At 39.2% G+C, this 23,539-nt stretch overlaps 1 pseudogene; it reads right to left on the bottom strand.

Moving 5' to 3' along the window:
* Window positions 1–655: 655 nt before the first annotated feature.
* On the bottom strand, window positions 656–1,785 carry LOC149204536 (DEAD-box ATP-dependent RNA helicase 15 pseudogene; annotated as a pseudogene).
* Between the last annotated feature and the right edge of the window lie 21,754 nt (window positions 1,786–23,539).

Raw genomic sequence — 23,539 nt, 5'->3', positions numbered from 1 at the left:
TTTTTAATATAAATTAATTTTTAATGTATATAGAAAATAAAGTATTTATTTATTAAATAGCGCAGTTGGTAGTATTAAATTAGAAAATGAAGTTGTTTTTATTTAAATTGATTTTTTTTATTGTATATAGATTCAGCATTTAAAAAAAATTTAAGGTATTTTGATTTACCCATCAAGTTTATGATTTCAATAAATTCTTATAAGATTTTAGAAAAATTAAACCAGAAAAACTTCCAAAAATTCTCACTAAAAACAACTAGTTAAAAAATTTTAGACACTCTATTAAATTAAAATACAGAATATATAAAATAAAATATTCATTTATCACACCTGAATTATTATATAAGAAAATTTCAGTAAGCAGAGTAAAACTGAATTATTATATAAGAAAATTTCAGTAACCATAGTAAAACTTGGCACTTTTTGACATTATAATGATTTGTTGAACATTTCTTATATTTGAATGCCCCCAAGGAAATTTCGTGGATAAGACTGAAATTGTGATGGTCTGTCTACAAATGCCTTGATTGCCATTGTTCCTTTCAATTTTATGAATCTGCTGTGTTTTTATGAACAGAAAATAAAACCAGACCATGCCAAAACTGAGATGAATCAGAAGGATAATTATTGCAGACACCAGTGCAGATTTCAATGGCTATGATGGCATGTATGTTGATGCTTCTATATGTGCTGGGAGTGCCTTGATATCAACTGCAAAACGTTCTTGAACCTGCTTCAGCACATCCTCCTCTGATGAAGAAGCAGAGGAAACAAAGGTAATTGCAAGACCCTTTGTGCCAAACCGTCCCGCCCTTCCAACCCTGTGCAAATAAGTATCTGCAGACTCAGGCATGTCATAGTTGATAACAATATTAACTCTTTCAATGTCAATTCCCCTGCCTACCAGATCAGTTGCAACCAGAAGCCTCTTATTCCCCTCCTTGAAACTTTTGTATCTCATCAGTCTTTCATCCTGCTGCATTCCAGAATGAATGCAGGTACAAGGAAAGCTGCACCCCACCAGCAGCTTGGATAGCTCAGAAGCCCTTTTCACACTCTTCACAAATATAACCACCTGGTTGAAATCCAGGACATCCAGCAAATCAGTCAGCTTCCTGTTCTTTTCTACCTCAGCCAGTTTTATATAGTGCTGAACTAGACCATGAAGTGTGAGCTTGGCCTCATCATCAACATATATCTCCATAGGATCCTGCATGAATTTCTTGCAGACAGGCCTGATTTCCTTGCTCAGTGTGGCTGAAAACATCATGACCTGCTTGTCATGAGGGGTCATCTTGAAAATGGCCTGTACATCTCTCCTCATGTCCAAAGATTCCAGCATTTTGTCACATTCATCCAGAATAAAATGCCTGATATTTCTCAGACTGAGATCCTTGTCTTTTGCCAATGCCAGAATCCTTCCAGGGGTCCCAACAACTATTTGGGGGGATTCATTTTTTAATATTGCCTTGTGAGTTTTGATAGGTAGGCCTCCATAGAATACAGCAACCTTCAATTCTTTCAGATAAGTCATAAACCTCTCAAATTCATGGCATATCTGGTATGCCAATTCTCTAGTATGGCACAAAACTAGGGCAGAGACTTGGCCTTCTGTGGGTTCGATCTGCTGCAGAGTTGAAAGCACGAAAACTGCTGTTTTCCCCATTCCAGATTTGGCCTGACAGAGTACATCCATGCCCAGAATCGCCTGAGGAATGCACTCGTGCTGAACTTCTGAGGGATGTTCAAATCCAGAGTCCAAAATTGCTCGAAGGAGCTCTGGCTTCAGTAGGAAATCCCTGAAACCAGAGCTATGAATGCCCACATAACCTTTCTTGGAGGCTTCATCAGTGGCAACATGTTCCTCCAATGCTTGTGCGTCCAATTCCTCTTCTTCATAGTCCAGGAGCTCTTCATTGTAAATCTCTTCCTTCAACTCTTCCACATTGTCTACTCCTTGTTCTGCCATTTTCACTAAAAGTATGAAGCACAAGCGCAGCTTTATGATGAAATAGCAGACGAGGTTTTATTGCTGTAAAAGATGAAATAATGATGCAAAAAACCAGCCATGTGTGTCTCAAAGCACTCTCAGAAATTATATAAATTAAGGTTCAACAGACATACCCGTCTCATTCAACCATCACGACCACTCCCATCACCGCGTAAATCAATGCTAATGTCATTTGATTCTCATTAAACATGAATTTGGTGGCTTAAAATCAATACTAATTTGGTGGCTTAATTACTCGGTAGTGCAGTGTGGAATAGAATTTTGGAAATTTTAATTTAATTATCATTTAATTCTATGAAATATTTTAAGTAATATTTACAAATAAAGATTAAATATTTTTAAAATTTATCTCTAAAATACTTAAATCATTTTATAATATCTATATAAGTTTATTTTAACTATAATAAATATTATAGATTTAATATTTATTAGAGTAAGTCTATATAGTTTTGAAAATACGATGTTAAATGAAAGCTAAAATCTGGTAGTACTAAATTAAAATGAATATAAAATTATTTAAATTATTTATTTCATGATTTTATATATAGTTATTTATTTCATGATTTTATATTTTCTGTAGTTTGTTTATTTTATTTTGTTTTTAAAATTATTATGGTAATTTGTTTTTTATTATGTTAATAAATTGATTAATTTTGATTTATAAGTGTTATATTATTTATAAATAATAGGTTGCATATTATATTTTAGTTTATTTTAATAAATATATGTGTGAGAGTGATGATGTTAATGATTAACATTTATTAAAATTATAATTGGTTTATTGAACTTTAAAAAAGATGAGATATTATATAGATTTATTTAACTTTTTAATTTTATTTATATGTTAAAAAGAATTAAGATTTTTATTACTTACATATTTATAAGTAATATGAATAGAATGCTAGTTGTAAGTATAATATATTTCTCTCTCAATTCTTTGTGATAAATAAAATATTTTAAAATCATAATTGGTTTATTGGACTTTAAAAAAGGTAAGACATTATATGGATTTACTTAACTTTTTAATCGTATTTATGTGTTTAAAAGAATTAAGATTTGTATTACTTACATATTTATAAGTAACAATGAAATAATGTTAGTTTCAAGAATAATATATTTCGATCTGAATTCCTTGTGATAAATAAAATATTTCAAATTGGTTATAAGAGACATGAAAGGGTTTTCAATCGCAGGGCCATCAACCTTGCTACTACAAACTACCCTAGTGCTACCACTGAAAGCATATCCATCCCCTTCTCGCTAATTTAATCTAGTTATCATCCATGGAAGATGATTTGGTGGATTATTCCCAAGATCCTTCGAAAGGCACCCACAATTGGGCGTCCCCATTATAATTGGGTCCTCACCTACTGTCTCCTTGCTCCTCATTGGATGAATTGGCACACCTATCTTGTCAGTCTCCTCTGTGCACAGTGATGGTTCCCCTTCCAAACCTACATCATGCATCTTTGGTGGCCCTTGTCACTACTAACACCCCTCCGAGGACAAGTGCGTCTCTCAAAACATCCTCCCTAACCTCCCATGTATGTGCCCTCCCTCCCTTTAGCAACACAACCTTGTTCCCCTCCGATTTACTTTCCCCTTGTTCATTGTTGGTTTAAGGCCTTGTTTTACATGTTACATCATTAATTTATTCACCAATTTTTACCCTCTATCGTTATATGGATTCCACCATTCTTGGTTTCCTTAGCAGTATATTGACACCTAAGATGTTCAACGAATGTGAAAACCTTCCCAGACACCACCCCCCACCCGTTAGCAACTCTAACTGGTGATGAGCCACAAAAGCTTAACTGAGAATGCAATAAACAGAAGGTAGAAGAGCCCAATTTGGTCTTGGGAACATACATACAACTCAATGACATGCAAAAGATGGAGGACTCTACAGTCACAGGGATATTTGCAAGAAAAAAAATGTTTATGGATGTCCTTTACAAGTGGACAAAGACAAATTTTCACCCTCTTCTAGGATATTCACCCTGCTACCTAATTTTGGCTAAGGGATCGATGGGGTGGAGTGCAAAATCAACAAAGAATGCAAGAAACATTTTAAAATGCCACTGGTCATGCGGCTCACAAGCTCTATATGCAAAAAAATGGTTTATAAACTTTGATGCCTACTTAAAGAAACTATCTATTATGTCGATTTGGGTCCGACTGCCAAAGTTACCTTCAATTTTCTGGTATGTGGATGTTTTCAAATAGATAGGAAATACTCTATGGTTTTTTTATGAAGCCAACCTCTCCTACCAACACACAAGATACATGTGGATGGTATAAATCCTATTGGGGTTAAACCTTTCCTTAAGGTTGTCAAACTCAATCTCTATCAACTTAGGGGACCCAATGCATTGTCAAAGTCTAAAATGAAAGGGGATTCCTTTGAAATGCAGACGTTGTCACACTCATGGTCTCTTGAGCAAGGATTTCCTTTTAGGAAAATGTAAAAAAAAAGAGTTCACAAGGATGCTCTCTTTGCTCGATTTTTTTTCCATCTCCTCCACCTTGGATCCATCCCATGCCTCTCTTCAAAATGTAAAATCTTGTCACTGCTATGGCAGCCAACTCTAAGGGCTCTCCTCTCAAGGAGGCATCTCCTACTCCTTCCGCACACCATGAGGAGGCACCTACAACATTTTCAATTTATTCAACGGATCTTTCCCCTCTAGGTACGATTCCCCCCCAACCTTCCTCCTCTTTATTTTCTTACAATTGTGTCATCCTCCTCCTCTCATTTTCTTGCTCCATGCCCTCCCATTATCTCCCCCTCTACATATTCCCCCTTAGATGTATTATCCTCCTTCTTACTCTTCCACTCCCTATCACTTCTCCTCTTTTCTCCTTTGGTCCTCTCATCCCCTTCCTTCCCAACTCCTTCCCCTTAGCCAATGTCTCCTTTCTCCTTAGATCAACTGCCACAACTTCCTTTCTAACCTCTCCCCCTTACTACAACCTTTGATCCCTCTTTAAGCCCCCAAATCATTGGACAACAACCCTCTTGTGGATTTTCTCCCAGATTTGGGCTTAGGTTTGGGTTTCTTGGATGTGGGGAACAAAAGGAACCTAGTAGAGATCAAATATCCCTCCTCTCCCTAGCCCAAAAATAGGTGAAATATGTGATTAGATTTGGGAAACAAGGTTCAATCCTTGGGGCCCTTAAAGAAACAACCCCCCAACTTGTTTCTAAATGATTTTGTTATCTGATAATTGTAGGGTTTGGCCAATCCCTCCAAGAAATTAGGCCTCAAAAAATGGGTTGAAGTGCACCATCATTCTTCTTCAAGAAATGATGTTAGAGGTATTTATGACAAAATCCCTTCTAAGAATTTTCCTTCCTTTTTGGGACTTCATCTCTCAAGACGTTCTTAGACAATTAGGGGTCTCATAACAAGATGGAATACTCTCTACATTTGAAATGGTTCAACTTGGTCCATTCACTGAGGGTTGGCCCTTGATCTTTACTCTGCTAACTTGACAAATCTTTCCTATGTTATAATATCTATGGACCATATTCTGACAGGTAGACCTGTCGGGAAAATTTCTTCAAATTTCATCCAATTGCTCCACTTAATACTATCCTAGGTGGCGATTTAAAATTCACTCTAGGAGAATCTGAGATCTAGGGTCCATTGACTACTCCATATCCCCTCTTATATTTTCTTGTACAACATCTCGACAATGCTGGTCTCATTTACCTCATCCCCCTAAGTTGCAACCGACCTGGACAAACAACCATATGAGTCCGGCTAAAGTTTCAAAATTCCTAGATCATTTCCAAATAGCAAAAAATATGATTCATCGAACCTCAATATGCACTAACGAGTTTCAATTGGTAGTGATTAAGATCATAACCCTATCCTCTTGGAGTTTGCTCCTCCTCCCAAGCCTCCCATACCTTTCAAGTTAAACCCTCATTGGTTTGACGATCCCTTCATGAATGCTACCATAAAATAAGTCTAGTGTCCCTATGCCCTTGACTTCCCTGAATCCCCTTTTATCGAGTTTCAAATGAATATTAAATATTCTAAATCAACAATCCTAAATTGGGATAAACTAAAAAGGGCCCAAGACACTCAAGTTTTGGCTGATATTGAAGAAACCCTTAAAATTGTTATTGTACATAACTATGTTGTGTTTTGGACAACAAACCATCAGGAACATACAAAATTCCTTGATACCAAAGAAGGGAAATCCTCCCTGAACGAGAAAAATAGTCGTGAATGAAGAGAAGATCCCTTTGGCTCCAAGATAGGGATGAAAACACAAAATATCATAAGGTTGTAAACCAGTAGAAACCTATAAACACTATTTGGGAGATAAGACCAAATGGCTCCAAAATATCCTCCTTCTATGATATCTCGCAAGAGGGGTGTAGGAACTTGAAGGATATTTTCTAGCATGAAAATAGAGCTACAATATATCATATTATGAAGGTTTCTAGACTCTTCCCTAAGTTTGTAAATCAAGAGGAAAATGAAACCATAATAGCCAAAATCACTAAACTTGAGCTATAAAGGGTGCTACATAGCTTTCAAAAAGGGAAGCACCTAATACTAGACAACCTCCCCCTATAATTCTATTTTGCAATGTTTCAACTTCTTGGGAGACCACCTGCTAAGAGCGATTGAATACTCTTGTACTTCTAAGCATATTCTGGCACCCTTTAACACTGCATTTATAGAAGAGAGTGTATTCAAAATATGATCCACAGTTTCATTTTTAAGTCGATGTTTCAAGTCCAGAACAAGACCATCATCATGATATAATGGTTGAGAGAAGGAGGAGAGAGGGGGACGATGTATAAATAATGAGAAAGAAGAGAAGGACAAAAGTCGACAAAGGGGAAACCTAACCCTAAAAACATAAGATCTTATGTTTTTAGGGTTAGGTTTCCCCTCTGTTGGCTTTTGTCCTTCTCTTCTTTCTCATTATTTATACATCATCCCCCTCTCTCCTTCTTCTCTCAACCCTTATGTCCTGATGAATCAATGATGGTCCCTGTTTTGGTCTTGAAACGTCAATTAAAAGATGGAATTGTGGATCTTATTTCATATACACTCTCTTCTTCAAATTTAAACCACATAAGCTTACAAATAAGAACTACATTCATAGTTTTGATCTCTAAAGGTTATCTTCTAAAATATTTTGAGAAATTTCAGCCCATCCTTTTGTAACTCCATCTACAAATTCATCTGAAAAATCATTGTAAATCACGTAAAATTCTATTGGATCACATATTCCCTAAGAAATTTCGGTTACTGGTTCGAAGACAAATACAAAACCTACTGGACTAGCCTAGTAAGTACTTCAATCTATCCACACAAAAGTGTCAAAATTTTGTTTTGTATAAAGTGGATCTCTCTAAATCTTTTAACAGGTTAAGCTAGATATATATTATACTAGTCCTTCTCATCCATCTGGGGTTCTACCACTCTTTTGTCACCTAGTTTTTAAAGTGCATCAACACCTCCTCCCTTGAGTAGCCTCCCCTTTCTTCAATGTGAAGCATGGTCTTTGCTACGAATTCCCTGTGTCCCCCCTTCTCTTTGTATTAGTAGTTGAAGGCCTAAGTAGGCTCCTTATAGATGCTAAAAATAGAGCACTTTTCAAATGCGCATTCATCTCTAGGCATTGCACATTGACTCACTTACCTTTTGTGGACGATGTTTGTATCTTCTTTGATGTCAAACTTGAACATCTTCAACACATGAACATCATACTTAATACTTTCACAAAGGCTACTAACATGCTAATAAACTTGACAAATCCTCCCTATACACCTGAGGTTTGAGGTTGAACATAAACCAATAGATTGGAACTGTCTTCTCTACCCGAGTAGGGTCACATGGTCTAAAATACTTGGGATTCATGCTCAAGCCATACAACTATATAAAAGAAAACTAGCACTATCTTATTGAAAAGATTGAGAAACAAATTCAAGTTGAGTGCAACCAGTGGCTATCCAAGGTAGGGAGACTCATTCTCTACAAAATGATCATAGAGGCGATCCTGGTCTATTGGGCCTCTTTCACCTAGATACCAAATAGAATCCTTCATAAAATCAAACAAGTATCTTCTCAATTTTTATGGGCAAGAAAAGAAGGAAAAAGAATGCTTGCTCTCACATCTTGGCACAAAATAGCCATTCCCAAAGCTCTTGGGGGTGGTGGGGACTAAAAATCCGCCATTATTTCTAAAAAAATTGCAACTAAAGGGATTTGTAAGCTCATACAAGATGCATGTCTATGGGCTCAAGTTACCTACCAAAAATATATAAACTTTGTCCCTCTTCTTGAGTGGATTTGTTCTCCTCAAAATAGATTAATCATGGTTCAACTATTTGGAAAATTGTCATCAAAGCTTTTCCTCTTATTGGAAACTCTCTCAGCTAGAATGTTAGAAATGAATCCCAACTAAAAATTGGACTTGAACCCTAGATTGGATGTCAACAAGGACATCTCCTCCCTACCCCTCTAATTCAAAAGTTGAACAATGATGGAATCTACACATTAAACAAATATTTAACTACAATTGCATAAGGATACATCAAGATTGGTTTTTATCATAAGTCCTTGGTCTAGGAGAAGGATTTGCTAACCCTTGAAACAGATACATTGGTTCCATCATACATTCGCATGTCACCCCCTTTGAAAATTAAGATGATATGATCTAGACACACAACCCTCATGGACATTTCACCTAAAAAATTGGATTTCTAATCGTGGACCTAGAGGTTGGTAGAAATGAACCACTCGAAGGAGTAAAAACTTTGGAAACTAAATTTTCCTCCCAAATATTTTTTTTTTAGGTGGCCACTCTAAAACAAAGGTCCCACTTAGGACAACCTCCAAAATCTATTTTTCCAATGCCCTAGTATATATCCACTATGCTTCATGAATTTTGAAACTATCAACCACTTGTTCATAACTTTTTCGTTTACTCAAGTCGTATGGAAAGACGTTCGCCAACTAGAAGGAAGCACTTATGTGTGGGAAAACTCAAGCGTTGATGAGTGCTTCTCTGAGTGGCTATTAACATCGCATAAAGCACAACATAAGGCACTCTCCTTATTTGGCTAGGAGATCATAGATGGAGAAAAGCGACACCATTTTTGAAGAAAGGGCCACATCTTCAATTAGGATTTCTATAGAAATCTGGCCACTACAAAATGACACCTAGAAATGATGTCTCCCTCGATTCTCATCCCTCCTAGGAATAAAAAATAGAGATAGACACGCTTGGGAATTCTTCGATAGGAGGATCAAGGAAACCCCTTTTGGGGAGAAGTGAGTAAAATTATTAATATCTCTCAAGAAATCTCCTTATCCTTTTCTGCAAACATTGGACCAACTACAAACAATTGTGCTAAATCACATAAGGGAATCACCTCCATTCACGTATATGGGGACTCACCATCTATCATATATTGGGTAAAAGGAGTAGCTAGAATCTGCAATAAATTCTCATTCCGATTTTTTTCGAATTTTGGTTCTTGAGGCCTAACAGTTAGTGGCATTCAAGGTGATGATCATGTAAAATGACCTCATCCCAATCGTGGTGACTTGATCCAATTCAACCCAGTTTCCCTGTCAAAGGGAGTGTCTTCATCACGTAGTGGCACAAGCTTAGTCTCTCTCAACAGGCCTGTTGTGGTATATCTTTTTATCGGCTAAGTATCCCTGCCACTCTCGACATGGGTCGACCACTTGCTATTCACCAACTTGTCTGGGTTGCGTAGAACATTTCAATTCTGGCAGCCACGCAAGATAGGTACTTGTAGGAATAAGTGTAGTCTCTTTCTCCTGGTGGCACTTTAGAGGTCGACTTGGAATTGTGGTGGTGAACAAACTGATCCCCTACGTGGGTCCCTCCACCCTCGTTCCATGTTCCCTCCATCAGTTAGTTGAAATGGCTAACTCCATAGACCTGATAAGGGATTTTTCATCAGACTTGGAAGCTCTAGTGGAGATAGTGGTAGAAGCAGAGAACTCTGCCTGCAGATTGTCAGGGAACATGCCAAAGACTCATCTGTCTAAAATTGTAAGGACAGCCCAACGTCTTTGGCAGATAGTGCTGGTGTGGGTCTTAGCTTGCCTAATGCCTCTTCCACTCCCATGAAGAAAAAATGACATAAACAAAAGGCTCTTTAAGGTTGCTTTTCACATTCAAAGCTTGGCGTTTAGCGTGGATATTTATTGGGACAACATTGAAAGAGTGAAGCTTGGGGCACTATTTGGAAGGTGGGAGTTCACTAAAATGTTTGGGGAAGCCTTGATAAAATGGGTCGAACATGTTTGGGTTCCTCTTCTCAATTATTAACCAAAGGTGAGCATTTTGATAAACATATGGTACTACTTCCACTTTCTATGTTCGAAGGACACAGATAAGATTGTCTCCTTGCCATGGGTCAAAGGAAGGGGGTTCCTATTGTTACAAATATGGTCCGTGGGGTTCAATCCTCTTCTAGAAGTTCCATGCAATTTTTGTTTATGGATGAAGTTGCATGGTTTACCCCTCGAACTCTGGATAAAATCGGCCATCTTGATGATTGCCAATAAGGTGGGGAATTTCTTCTCCATGGAAGAAGGGAGTTTGGGGAAGTTGGATAAACGGGTGGCTTGGGATTTAGTCGAGGTCAACTTTAGCGGAGATCTGGGAATGGAGATAGACCTATAATGGGGCCTTTACACCACATAAATAAATCATTTATTTATGGGGAGTCCATTTTAGATGTTTGGGTTGTCACGAAAATGGCCATTTAATCGCTAAATGTCTAAGGAGGCTTGGGAATGATCAACAACACAAAGGTCGAGTGATGGACGGTGGTATGGAATGAGGATGGCCTCCACAAACTCCATCCAAGCAACCACTACATGGATTGAAGGTCGCAGGTACCCCTGTTAATCATTCTATCCTTGATGCTTCCCCTTCGCATTCTGACAAAAGTATCTTTGCTGACTCCATTGGGAAACTTGAAGGAAAACATTCAGACTTTGTCACACACTTGTTCCTAACTTCCATATTTCAAATGCTTCATAGGATTTCCCTATTAAACATAATCTCAACTGTGTCAATCCCATCATTCGAACCCATGACAATGGGGCCTCCTCTACAATTTTTTCAACCCCTATCTGTAGTGTGTGATAAAACTCTACAAAGGAATCTATATTTCATTAATCAGATATGCAATTACATATATACAGGAGTATTGTCTCAAGATAGGAAAACTATCTTGGACATACAATCTGTTGGTTGAGAGAATATCTCAACCACACACCAAACTAGGGAAACCACTCCTATAGAATAGGAACAAACTCTTTACATAGAAAGTCACAACTGAGACAAGTAGGAATTAATATTCCAACACACCCCCTTAATGAGTACTTGTCTCGATATCAATCTACAAAGTTTAGTTGTGGTCAAACATAAAATAATATGTTGATGTCCATATAAAGGAGCAACCATCCACCGGAATGCATGGGTACTAACCGCTGCAACCACCAGTCTTGTAGGATGTCCTTCACATACATGGTTCTTTCAACCATTATAACTACACACCTGTACCTGTACCTGTAAATCCCCCTCCAATATCATCATGGGTTTTATCGAATTACCCGTAACCATGCTCTGGGTTTTATCGGATCACCCTCAACCATGCCACCAAGGGCTCTCAGCCACCAAGGCTAAACACAACCACTAAGGCTCAACTCAGCCATGAAGGCTCAACTCAGCCATGAAGGCTCAACTCAGCCACGAAGGCTCAACACAGCCACGAAGGCTCACCATAGCTACTCTGGGCCACAAATCTGCCACTAAGGCACTCCAACCACTCTGGGCCACAAACCTGCCACTAGGGCACTCCAGCCACTCTAGGCTACAAACTTGCCACTAGGGCACTCCAGCCACTAAGGCTCACCAAAGACCCGACTCAACCAGGCCAAGGGTTTTCTCGACTAACCCTAAACCATGCCAATAGGAATCTCTATCCCACTTCACTCTTACATGTGGTTTTTGGCTTACCACAAACCAACACTGCAAATACAAAGTGGTTTTTAGATTACCACAAACTATATGGGGATACACATGCCTTACAAGGCTTACATTTCACACTCCATCTCTTGGAGTTACCAAGTACATACTTTACAATGACCACTACAAACATCCTAGACTTGCTTACTAATGTATGTGACATATACTATGAGTCTGCCTTATTTCAACACAATATTTTACCTTGTTTGTCCATCTATTGCTGCTTCAACCAACTTTTTCTAGAATCATACTTAGTGCTTTCATCTTGAATCTTTCTACCTTCAATTAGAAATTTCTATAATGATCAATTCTAACCAATTGCATTTACATGTTGAGTTGATCAAGCTCAACATATTTGACTTTCAAAACTCAAAATTCAAGAACACATAAACTAGTATGCAACATTGTTGTGGAAAAGTTGGTTTCATCTTCACCCATGTGGAATGATTGTTGGCAGTGTTTCTTTACCTCTCATAAAACAAAAACAAAAAAATGGCTAATACTGCAGGGTATCTTATGCGCTTGGATGTGGCACATCGCTCCTCATCAATGCGGCTTCTTAACAAGTCAGCAAACTGCTCCTCAACGCACTGGCTACGCACATCGTGAGACCTGATGATTCAAATAGCTGATACTGACTTCGATGATGTTTCCACCTTTGAACACTGCACACCTCCACGGCAGTCCCGGCCAGGCAACAACATGTCCTCTTCTAAGTGGCTTCTTTCAAAAGCCCCAGCCTCCTGCGACCTCCTCAGATTGCTCTACATCCTTCACCTTCCACGATCGGCTCGGTTCAACACTAATTCACTCGCGCCATTTTGGGGAATGAAATACGCGTAAGTACAGTAGTGAAATCAGCACAACTATCACTTTTATAACCACACCGATCGCCCTCCAAATGCGCTGGTCTCTCTCTCCACTCAGGGTACAGGAGTCCTCGGCCCTGTAGCTCTGATACCATGATAAAATTCTACAAAGGAATCTATATTTCATTAATCATATATGCAATTACATATATACAAGAGTATTGTCTCAAGATAGGAAAACTATCTTGGACATACAATCTGTTGGTTGAGATAATATCTCTACCACACACCAAACTAGGGAAACCACTCCTATAGAATAGGATCAGACTCTTTACATAGAAAGTCACAACTAAGACAAGTAGGAATTAATATTCCAACAGTGTGAACCTCCTCGACTTGACCTTGAGTCGCCCAAACCCTTCACCAATAATTCATAGTGGTTCTAATCAGTGTGGGATCCCTCCTAGCCCCAACCTCCCCCTTTCCTCACATATTCGCTTTGGATCCTTTACTGGCTTCCACATCTTCTATGCCCTTTAAGGACCCAGGAATGGGTTTCTTATCTCTCATGCCCTCAAACCATTAACTATCAAGAAATCCTTTTTTGAGGATGAATTAAATGCCTCTTGTTAGTCCCTGATCCAGAAAAAATGTTACAATGAGGAAGAAAAAAGTCAAAAATTCAAGATGATCTTGAATGTCACTATGACCTCAATGACCCCTCATTCTTCACTCCCTGAAACAGAGGACACATTCCCTGCCTTCTCTTATTTATACTCTAGCCCTATCTTTGCCAATGAGTATGTCAATTATCTTGCTTCCTGGATCCTTAGAGGGGATATACCTGACTCCCTCCCCCCTTAATCATTGTGATGCCTTTCAATGTAAGGGGCCTAGGTTCTTCCCCAAAAAGAAGAATCCTCCACAACATCATTCTCTTGTAGAAACCTAGTCTTATCCTCTTTCAAGAGACTATGGTCATAAAAGAGAAAGCCTGGGAACTCTTCTTGAAAATTTTCCTTTGCTGGGTTGTCTGTGCCACAAATTCCACATGCCACTCTGGTGTACTGGTTACCATGTGGGATCTTAGGATCCTTAAGTTCAGTGTGTACATTTCTTTCATAGGGATTACCCTTTCTAGTTTCCTGACAAGATCTAGCTCTCAACTTCATGTCATCAACTTATATTTCCTTTACTCGGATAGGAATCCTTTTGGGACATAATTGATGAATGTGGTTTGCTTGATCTAATCTCCTTACTGGTGGTGGATGATATAAACCTTATTATGAGCTCTACAAAAATTTGGGGCCCGAAAGGCAGAGGTGACAAGCTAGAAGACTATTTTAAAGATCTTTCTGACCACCATACTTTTCAGGACATCCTTCCTAATCCTATCTGGCCTACTTGGTGGAATGGTCACACAAGGTTGGAAGGGATCGCAACGAGGCTTGATCGTTTCCTTGTAAAATAAGGGTTATCTTCCATAATAGACATGCTACAATCTTAGACATATAACACATCAATCTCAGACCATGACCCCATTTTTCTTGAATGGTTTAGGGTCAACGAGAGGAAGAATTTCTCTTTCAAATTTAACCATTCATGGCTAAATGAAAAGGACTTTGACACTGTAGTGAGGAAGTCTTGGAACACTCCAGCCACATCCTTGATTGTTGTGTGTGGAGCATGATTGTTCAGAGGTCTTTGTTTCAGCCGGATGTATACCCCAGGAAGTTTGTACACCCCTCCATGTGGGGGGGTGCGGGGAGGACTTGTCCCCCCTGCGGGGGTTCGCGGGGGCCGATCCCCCCTGGCTGGGGGGTCCGGGGGCTAGCGGTCCCCCAGCGGGGGGCTCAGGGGCAGCGCCCCCGAAGCTAAAAACAAATGTAAAATTGCCTTGTAAAAGTATAGTAATTTCTAGTCAATCTGGGTCGTTCATTAGGCAGATGATCTGACGGTAGAACTTATGTTTAGTTTAGGGTTTTTTGCCCTAGAAGGCAACCCCTCTCTTTGTATGAGGGTATTGTATTTGAGGCTGAGATACAGATGTGTATTCTGTGAGCGAGAAACTGAGAGGTGAGACTGTGAGAGAAAACAGAGGATATTACAGCGGATTTGCTGTAGGTTGTGTCTCTTAATTTTGCTGGATAATAGAAAGGAAGGACTGGCTGTTCGAGGTGGACGTAGCCCAAACTGGGTGAACCACGTATATCTATGTCTCTCTTGTTTTATGCGTTTTCTATGTTTATATTTCTGCAATATTTTATGTGTTCCATTGCTCCGTAATATATAATTTCTAACAACTGGTATCAGAGCCGAAGGTCTATTTGGCTGATAAACTCGCAGGAAAGAAGGGTTCCTGGTTCGAGTGGGAGCAATGGCGGAAGATGGTAAGTTTAGGGTCGAGAAATTTAACGGCAAAAACTTCTCGCTGTGGAAGATGCAGATGGAAGATTATCTGTATCAGAAAGATCTATACCTACCATTGGGCAGAAAATCAAATATGCCGACGGGTATGACAGACGAAGAATGGAACCTTCTCAATAGAAAGGCACTCGGAACAATACGGTTGTGCCTTGCTGCGTCAGTCGCCTTCAACATTTCGAAGGAAACCACGACAGAGGGTTTGATTCAGACGCTGTCGAAACTATATGAAAAACCCTCGGCCTCAAACAAGGTATTTCTTATGAAACAGTTATTTAATATGAACATGTCGGAAGGTGGATCTGTTGCAGACCATTTAAATGATTTTAATACAGTTACAAGTCAGTTAAGTTTTGTAGGGGTAAACTTTGATGATGAAGTTAGAGCTCTGTTAGTCTTGTGCTCATTACCAGAAAGTTGGAATGGTTTGGTAATGGCCATTAGTAACTCTGTTTCTGGATCTAGTACTTTAACGTTTGATGATGTTGTCGGTGCTATCCTTAGCGAGGAAATGCGACGGAAAAGCTCCGGTGAGACATCGGGAAATGCTTTGAGTGCAGAGTCTAGAGGAAGAAAAATGGAAAGAGGAAAGAGCTCAGGATATCGCAGTAAATCAAGGAAAGGCAGATCCAAGTCCAGATCGGGGATAGTGTGCTGGAAATGTGGAAAGAAAGGACACCTAAAGAAAGACTGTAGATCTCGAAAGGGAAAAGAAGGAGATGCACAGCAAGAAAACAATCATGAAGCAAATGTGACAGGTGAGGTGTTACAAGATGCTTTGATTCTTTCTTTCGAAAATATTACTGATTCTTGGGTGGTAGATTCAGGGGCTCCATTCCATGCCAAACCTGATAAGAAATACTTTCATGACTATGTTCAAGGAGATTTTGGACAAGTTTGTCTGGGTGATGATAAACCCTGTAAAATCATTGGAATGGGTAAGGTTCTTGTAAAACAGCAGAATGGAAACCAATGGCTATTAAAGGAGGTAAGGCATGTTCCAGATCTAAAGAAAAATCTGATTTCAACAGGGCAGTTAGGCGGTGAAGGTTGTGTGACAACTTTCACAGATAAAGCTTGGAAGGTCACCAAAGGAGCCCTGGTAATAGCAAAAGGCGAAAAGGTTGGTACATTGTATTTATGCAATGGTATTTCTAACTCTGTTAATGCTTTAACTTCCAAATGAGCAGATGCAACATTATGGCATCATAGGCTCAGACACATGAGTGAAAAGGGGATGAAGATTCTTCACTCAAGGAATTTGTTGCTAGGTTTGAAGAATGTTGATTTGGACTTCTGTGAGAATTGCATTTATGGAAAACATAAGAGAGTCAGATTTCTCAGAGTTGGGAAAGAAAATAAGAATGAAAAATTAGAGCTTGTGCATACAAATGTATGGGGACCTGCTCAGGTATCATCTCTCGGTGGCTCTCGTTATTATGTTACTTTTATTGATGATGCAACTAGAAAAACTTGGATTTATTGTATTAAGAATAAATCTGATGTATTTGATACTTTCAAGAAATGGAAAGCTTTGGTTGAGATTGAGACAGGAAAGAAATTGAAGTGTCTTAGATCAGACAATGGAGGTGAATATTGCAGCAAAGAGTTTGATAGGTACTGTTCAGAGCATGGAATTCGCAGAGAGAAGACAGTTCCAAGAACACCACAAGAAAATGGTGTGTCAGAAAGGATGAACAGAACAATCATGGATCGTGCAAGGTGCATGAGATTGCATGCAGGATTGCCTTTACAGTTTTGGGCAGATGCTGTAGATACTGTTGTTTATCTAATAAACAGAGGGCCTTCAAGTTCCTTGGATGGTGGTCTTCCAGAGGAAGCATGGACAGATAAAAAGGTAAACTACTCTTTTTTAAAGCCTTTTGGTTGTGAGGCCTTTGTCCATATCGATAAAGAAAATAGAACAATGCTTGAGGCAAAGTCAAAGAAATGTACCTTTATTGGATATGGTGTTAATGATTTTGGTTATCGCTTATATGATTACGAAAATCACAAAATCATTAGGAGCAGAGATGTAATATTCAATGAAAATGTCTTGTATAAGAATCAGTTGCAGGAAAAGAAACAGGAAAAAAAAAACAAGGAATACGCAATTCTTGATGAAATCAGTGAAAAGGTAAAGGTGCCTGAAAATAATAATAATCAACAAAAGCAACCACCACAACAGCAACAGGCACCCCAAACACCTGAAAGTGGTGTTAGAAGATCTACCAGGATAAGTAGACCCCCCCGAACAATACTCTCCTTCATTATATTATTTATTGTTGACTGATTCCTGTGAACCCGAATGTTATGAAGAAGCAATGCAGGTTGAAAGCAGGAAGAAGTGGGAGGTAGCCATGGAAGAAGAGATGGACTCCTTAATGCATAACCAGACTTGGGATTTAGTCAGGTTTCCTGTAGGTAAAACTACATTGAAGAATAAATGGGTTTACAGGTTGAAGGAAGAAGATGGAGGAAAACATAGGTATAAAGCTAGACTTGTGGTGAAGGGGTTTGCACAGAAGAAAGGTATTGATTTTGATGAAATATTTTCTCTTGTTGTTAAAATGACTTCAATCAGAACTATTTTAAGTCTTGTAGCAGCTGAAGATTTGCATCTTGAGCAGTTAGATGTAAAGACAGCCTTTCTCCATGGGGATTTGGAGGAAGAGAGATATATATGCAGCAACCACAAGGATATGAGGTGAAAGGGAAGGAGAAACTAGTGTGCAGGTTGAAGAAGAGCTTGTATGGCTTAAAACAGGCTCCAAGGCAGTGGTATCTAAAATTTGACAAGTTTATGTCTGAACAAGGTTATACTAGATGTCACTCTGATCATTGCGTTTATTTGAAAAAGCAAAATGATGGCAACTATATTATATTGTTATTGTATGTAGATGACATGCTTGTTGCAGGATCTAACATGCAGGAAATAAATGTGCTCAAAAGAAAATTGGCAAATTCATTTGCAATGAAGGATTTGGGAGCTGCAAAACAAATCCTTGGTATGAGAATAACTAGAGACAGGAAAAATCGTAAATTAACATTGTCTCAGAATGAGTACATACAAAAGGTGTTGAAAATATTTAACATGCACAATGCAAAACCAGTTAGTACACCTTTTGCTAGCCATTTCAAACTTAGCAAGGAAATGTGCCCAAAGACCCAAGAAGACATGGATTATATGTCTAAAGTTCCATATGCATCAGCAGTTGGAAGCTTAATGTATGCAATGGTCTGCACAAGGCCTGATATTGCACATGCAGTGGGAGTTGTAAGCAGGTACATGAACAATCCAGGAAAGGAACATTGGATGGCAGTGAAATGGATTCTCAGATATTTGAAAGGTACCACAAATCAAGCATTATGCTTTGGTGGTGCAAACATTTCTCTACAGGGATACGTTGATTCAGATATGGCAGGTGACAGAGATAACAGGAGGAGCACTACAGTATATGTATTTACTGTTGGAGGAACAACTGTCAGTTGGGTTTCAAAAATCCAAAGTGTTGTTGCACTTTCAACAACAGAAGCAGAGTATGTTGCTGCTACAGAGGCTAGTAAAGAAATGATTTGGTTACAAAGGTTTATGGGTGAATTGGGTAAGGAGCATGATAAGGGCACGTTATACAGTGATAGCCAAAGTGCCATTCATCTTGCAAAGAACTCAGCATTTCATTCCAGGACTAAACACATACAGCTCAAGTACCATTTCATACGATCAGTGTTGGAAGATGGAGAGTTGAAGCTGGAAAAGATACACACTAGCCAGAATCCTGCATATATGCTAACAAAAGTTGTAACCAGGGAGAAACTGGGAATATGCTTAGTTTCAATTGGTCTTCAAGGATGACGATGAAGATGAGAAATAGCGAGGTCCAAAGAGTAGTCATTGTCCAACAAATGAAGCAGCGGTGGAGTTTCTACAATCATTCTCCAAGTGGGAGATTGTTGTGTGTGGAGCATGATTGTTCAGAGGTCTTTGTTTCAGCCGGATGTATACCCCAGGAAGTTTGTACACCCCTCCACGCGGGGATCCGCGGGGGCCGATCCCCCCGGCTAGGGGGCTCGGGGGCAGCGCCCCCGAAGCTAAAAACAAATGTAAAATTGCCTTGTAAAAGTATAGTAATTTCTAGTCAATCTGGGCCGTTCATTAGGCAGATGATCTGACGGTAGAACTTATGTTTAGTTTAGGGTTTTTTGCCCTAGAAGGCAACCCCTCTCTTTGTATGAGGGTATTGTATTTGAGGCTGAGATACAGATGTGTATTCTGTGAGCGAGAAACTGAGAGGTGAGACTGTGAGAGAAAACAGAGGATATTACAAAGAATTTGTTGTAGGTTGTGTCTCTTCATTTTGATGGATAATAGAAAGGAAGGACTGGCTGTTCGGGGTGGACGTAGCCCAAACTGGGTGAACCACGTATATCTGTGTCTCTCTTGTTTTATGTGTTTTCTGTGTTTATATTTCTGCAATATTTTATGTGTTCCATTGTAATTTCTAACATTGATTTCCTCGTGTATGGATACCTTTTGCTACAAATTAAAACTCCTAAAGCAGAAAGTGAAACAATGGGAAAGAGGGAAAAATAAATCTCTCTACTCGGAGTTGTTGTCCCTAGAAAAAAATATTAAAGCTTTGAACAACCCATTGGACCCGAGATTTCTCTCAGAATCTACAAAAAGAAGTAGTTATCATATGAAATAAGAAAGCGACATATTCTAAAACAACAGGAAGGGGCCTAACACTTAAAAAGTAGGGCCATATGGATCTTAGCTGAAGACAAGAACGATCAATATGTTCATAATCAAGCCAATAAAAGAAGGAAGGATAATGCAATTTGGAGTATCAAGGTGTTGAAGCCCCGAAAATCGGGTCGACAACAAGGGGGATACCCACCTGGTCCGGACCTTGGTTGGCAACTCCTTATCCGTTTGGTATAGCGGGTCCGACTGGGGATAATGGGACCAGTTTCCCAATCTAAGGGTGTGTGTGTGCACATAGTTGGATGATGTTGATCTAAGGGTTCTAATCTAAGCTACTTTAATCTAATTCTATGCTATTATAATCTAATGAAAACAACACATCTAATCTATGCTAATCCGGGATGTATTTCTTCTATTATGCGATCTAAATAGATTTCAAATAATAACTGGTAATAAAGATCATTCAACTATCATAAGAATGAAAATAAATTAAGATGAACTACTTTGCATAAAAAGTTAGGCAAAACAGTTGTGAACAGCATATCGCATAACAAGTTATTCATATATCAAACATAAATAAATGACTCCACCGTACAAAAGTGCCAAATGGTAACTCAACCATTCATGCAATAACATATAAACAACTAAAAACTGTATATCACTTTAAGAATATAAGCAGAAATGGCCAAGAGATAAAAGTACCATTTATGACTGGTCTTACTCATAAGCTTCAAGCAACAATGATTTATCTCTACTTGTTCTAATATCTACTAAGAGTACAGAAGTGCAACACCAGTAGCAGATATCAAATGCAAATATTAATAAACCTCAATCCATTCATTCATCAAAACCTCCTCTGAGGGTGCAGAAGTGCATGTTCTGAGGACAAGTTTTTGACAAATTTCTGGACCCTTCTCTAAATGCATGAGAAGGGTTTAAATACTACTTCCTAATTCTAATAATAGCTTATTTACAAAATTTAGGATGCGGTTTTCAAATGACCATCCTTTTTCTAATCTAATTTTTAAGAAAAAACAACATTTTAAATAAAGCTACTTCTGAATCTGATCTTTAAAGCTGCATGTATTCATCATGGGTTTGAGGAGAGTCGGCTGGCTAACTTTTGCTTTGAGCTGGGCTGAGAAAACAGAATCTATGAGAGTTGGCACCACTTTCTCGGCCGCATTTATGATACATTTCACAGTCATTTGCTGACTATGCGGCTTCACCAAGTATGCCTAGTAACACTCCCAATTTAACCTGTTTAGTGCTTGGACCTCTTTTTTCTTTTCTTGCGCCTTCTGCTTCCATTTTGCTTGTTTTGCCTCCCTGATTTGATCGTCCCACTCGTTGAAGAGCAATGTTGAGCCCACTTCTTGTGCTACCTGTGTATTTCTCACATGTGTTTTTGGGGCTTGTCCTTCAAGATTGATCAGTTCGTTGAAGGTTTCCCATTCTTTATCTAATTCTGTTGTGACGGGTGGTGCTTCAATGATGAGAGGGGGGACACCTCTTGACGAGGAGGCGATAACTTGCTGCTGTGGAAATTCCATTGACTGAGCAGTGTCCTTAGCTGACTCTTCACCTCTATCTTGGTTGTTTTCGGATCTTTTAGAATGCTCAGGCATCCCTTGTCCAGTCTTAGATTTAGATCCAGAAGCGCTTGAATTCCCACTAAGGCTAATGCTTGGAGTAGGTTCTCTGGCAGGTGGTTGCAGCTTTTCTAGAGGAACACTGGCTAGTCTTCTTTCCCTGTATACCATGAATCTTTGGAGGTCATCTGGAGACAAACGCGATTGAGCTTCCCGCAAAATTTCCTGGAGTGAGCTTTTACTCTGAAATAAATCATCAAATAAATCTTTCTTTCCAACGAACACTTTTATCTTGACTGTCGTTGTGAAATCCTGGGCAACCTCATTTGGGTCAAATGGCCTTGCCGGGAATTTAAATAATTGTAGACACGTCATATTCTCTACTTCGGTGAACGCGTGACCTACATCGAACAATGAAAAGGCCCCACAAGCTACAGGAAACTGAGGCCATATGGCCTTCTTTTTGTCTTTTAGGTCTTTAGTCAGGCCACCTTCTGAACAAGTTTGATATGCAATCTCTCTAGCCAGAAGTTTGTCAGGAATATACAAAGGCAGGACATGAGGGGGGACGGTGCTTCCAAATACTCTAATATAGGTGAACCATTCTTCTCCGAACCATCTTGCGATGGGGATGATATCTATCTGTGCCTCAGGTGAGCACCTCGGGGGTTCTTTATCATACATCATTCTATACATGGGTAAGATAAGCCCGTGACAAATTTGGTAGAAATGTGGAATGAACTGAGAATCCCATAATATTTTATGATAAACATGGATGGGTAATGGGTCCTGAGTTGTCCATTTCCAACCCATAGTGGGAAATTTAGACACATAACAAATAGAATCCATAACATATGCGGATAGGTAAAAAGGAGGATAGATCCTTTGAGACATGGATCTTTTAGACTGGTAATTGATGATAGCCGTGAATAGGTTATCAGAAAAGATCTTGGCCCAATCTATAATAACGGCATTTGTGGCAGCATCAATCAATGGTAACCATTCAGACGAAAACTTATTGATATCTGGCATCCCGAATAATCTACAAAGCATGGCCGCAGCAAAACAATACGGAGAGGTGAGGGAACCAGTGCTGTACATACCGTTTTTATCTTTTTTGACCGGTTCATATTTTCTGGACCAATCTTTGGTGGTCTCTGATAGGTTTGGGTTCTCTGCCACAAATTTTTTAATGAATTGTGCATGGTAAGTCGCCTGCGGTTCAGGAAGATGATACATGAGCTTTAAGTCTTGTGCAGCGAATGACCCGATGAGCCCATGTCCTTGAATCTTGAACTGTCTGTCGTTCATTTTTGCATTGTCAAGTATCCACTTGATCATATCCATATATGGGAGAATTTTAGGCCTTGCTACTATCCGATGAAGGAATGAGCACGCTAGCTCTTCTAAGGATGCTTCGGAAGAGCCCTGTGAATCTGCGACAGCGGTAACCTTCATTATCCTGGGGTTTTCTTCTTCAAGCAGTCTGTACATGCTTTCCCACGTCGATATTCCTGCGTCTCTGCGACAAGCTGTGTCTGTATATAAAGGTGCCATTTCCTTCACATCAGAGCCCTGAGCCTTATTTTTCTTTCCCATTTCTTCCTGCGTATGGCTTGGTATCACCCTTCGTTCTTCGTTCCTGCAGCTCACAAATGGAAATTACTGATCAAGAAAGGTGATGGGAGAGTCTTAAATGCAACAGATATATCAAATATGCCACCTTATGTGAAGTAATTCTTGGCAAAAGCACACGTCTACATTTAATAGACGACAACTAATTCTTTTATTATCATTAAAAGCGCATGATCTTGAGTCAGATTATGGTAAGTGGCTTTTCTTGAATACCGTGCCCGAAAGATTTGTGATGGAGTGATTTTGCGATTTGGTTCGCAATCGTCGCAGATCGCGACATCGCATTATCACACCATCGCGCTCTCGTACT

This window comes from Pinus tabuliformis, chromosome 1_2, assembly GCF_031772625.1.
Source record: "Pinus tabuliformis cultivar Carrire ecotype Pingquan chromosome 1_2, CPIR1, whole genome shotgun sequence".
In the NCBI taxonomy this organism is placed as follows: domain Eukaryota; kingdom Viridiplantae; phylum Streptophyta; class Pinopsida; order Pinales; family Pinaceae; genus Pinus; species Pinus tabuliformis.
Note: the sequence above shows the minus strand (reverse complement) of the source record. Positions and strands in the feature narration are given on the sequence as shown.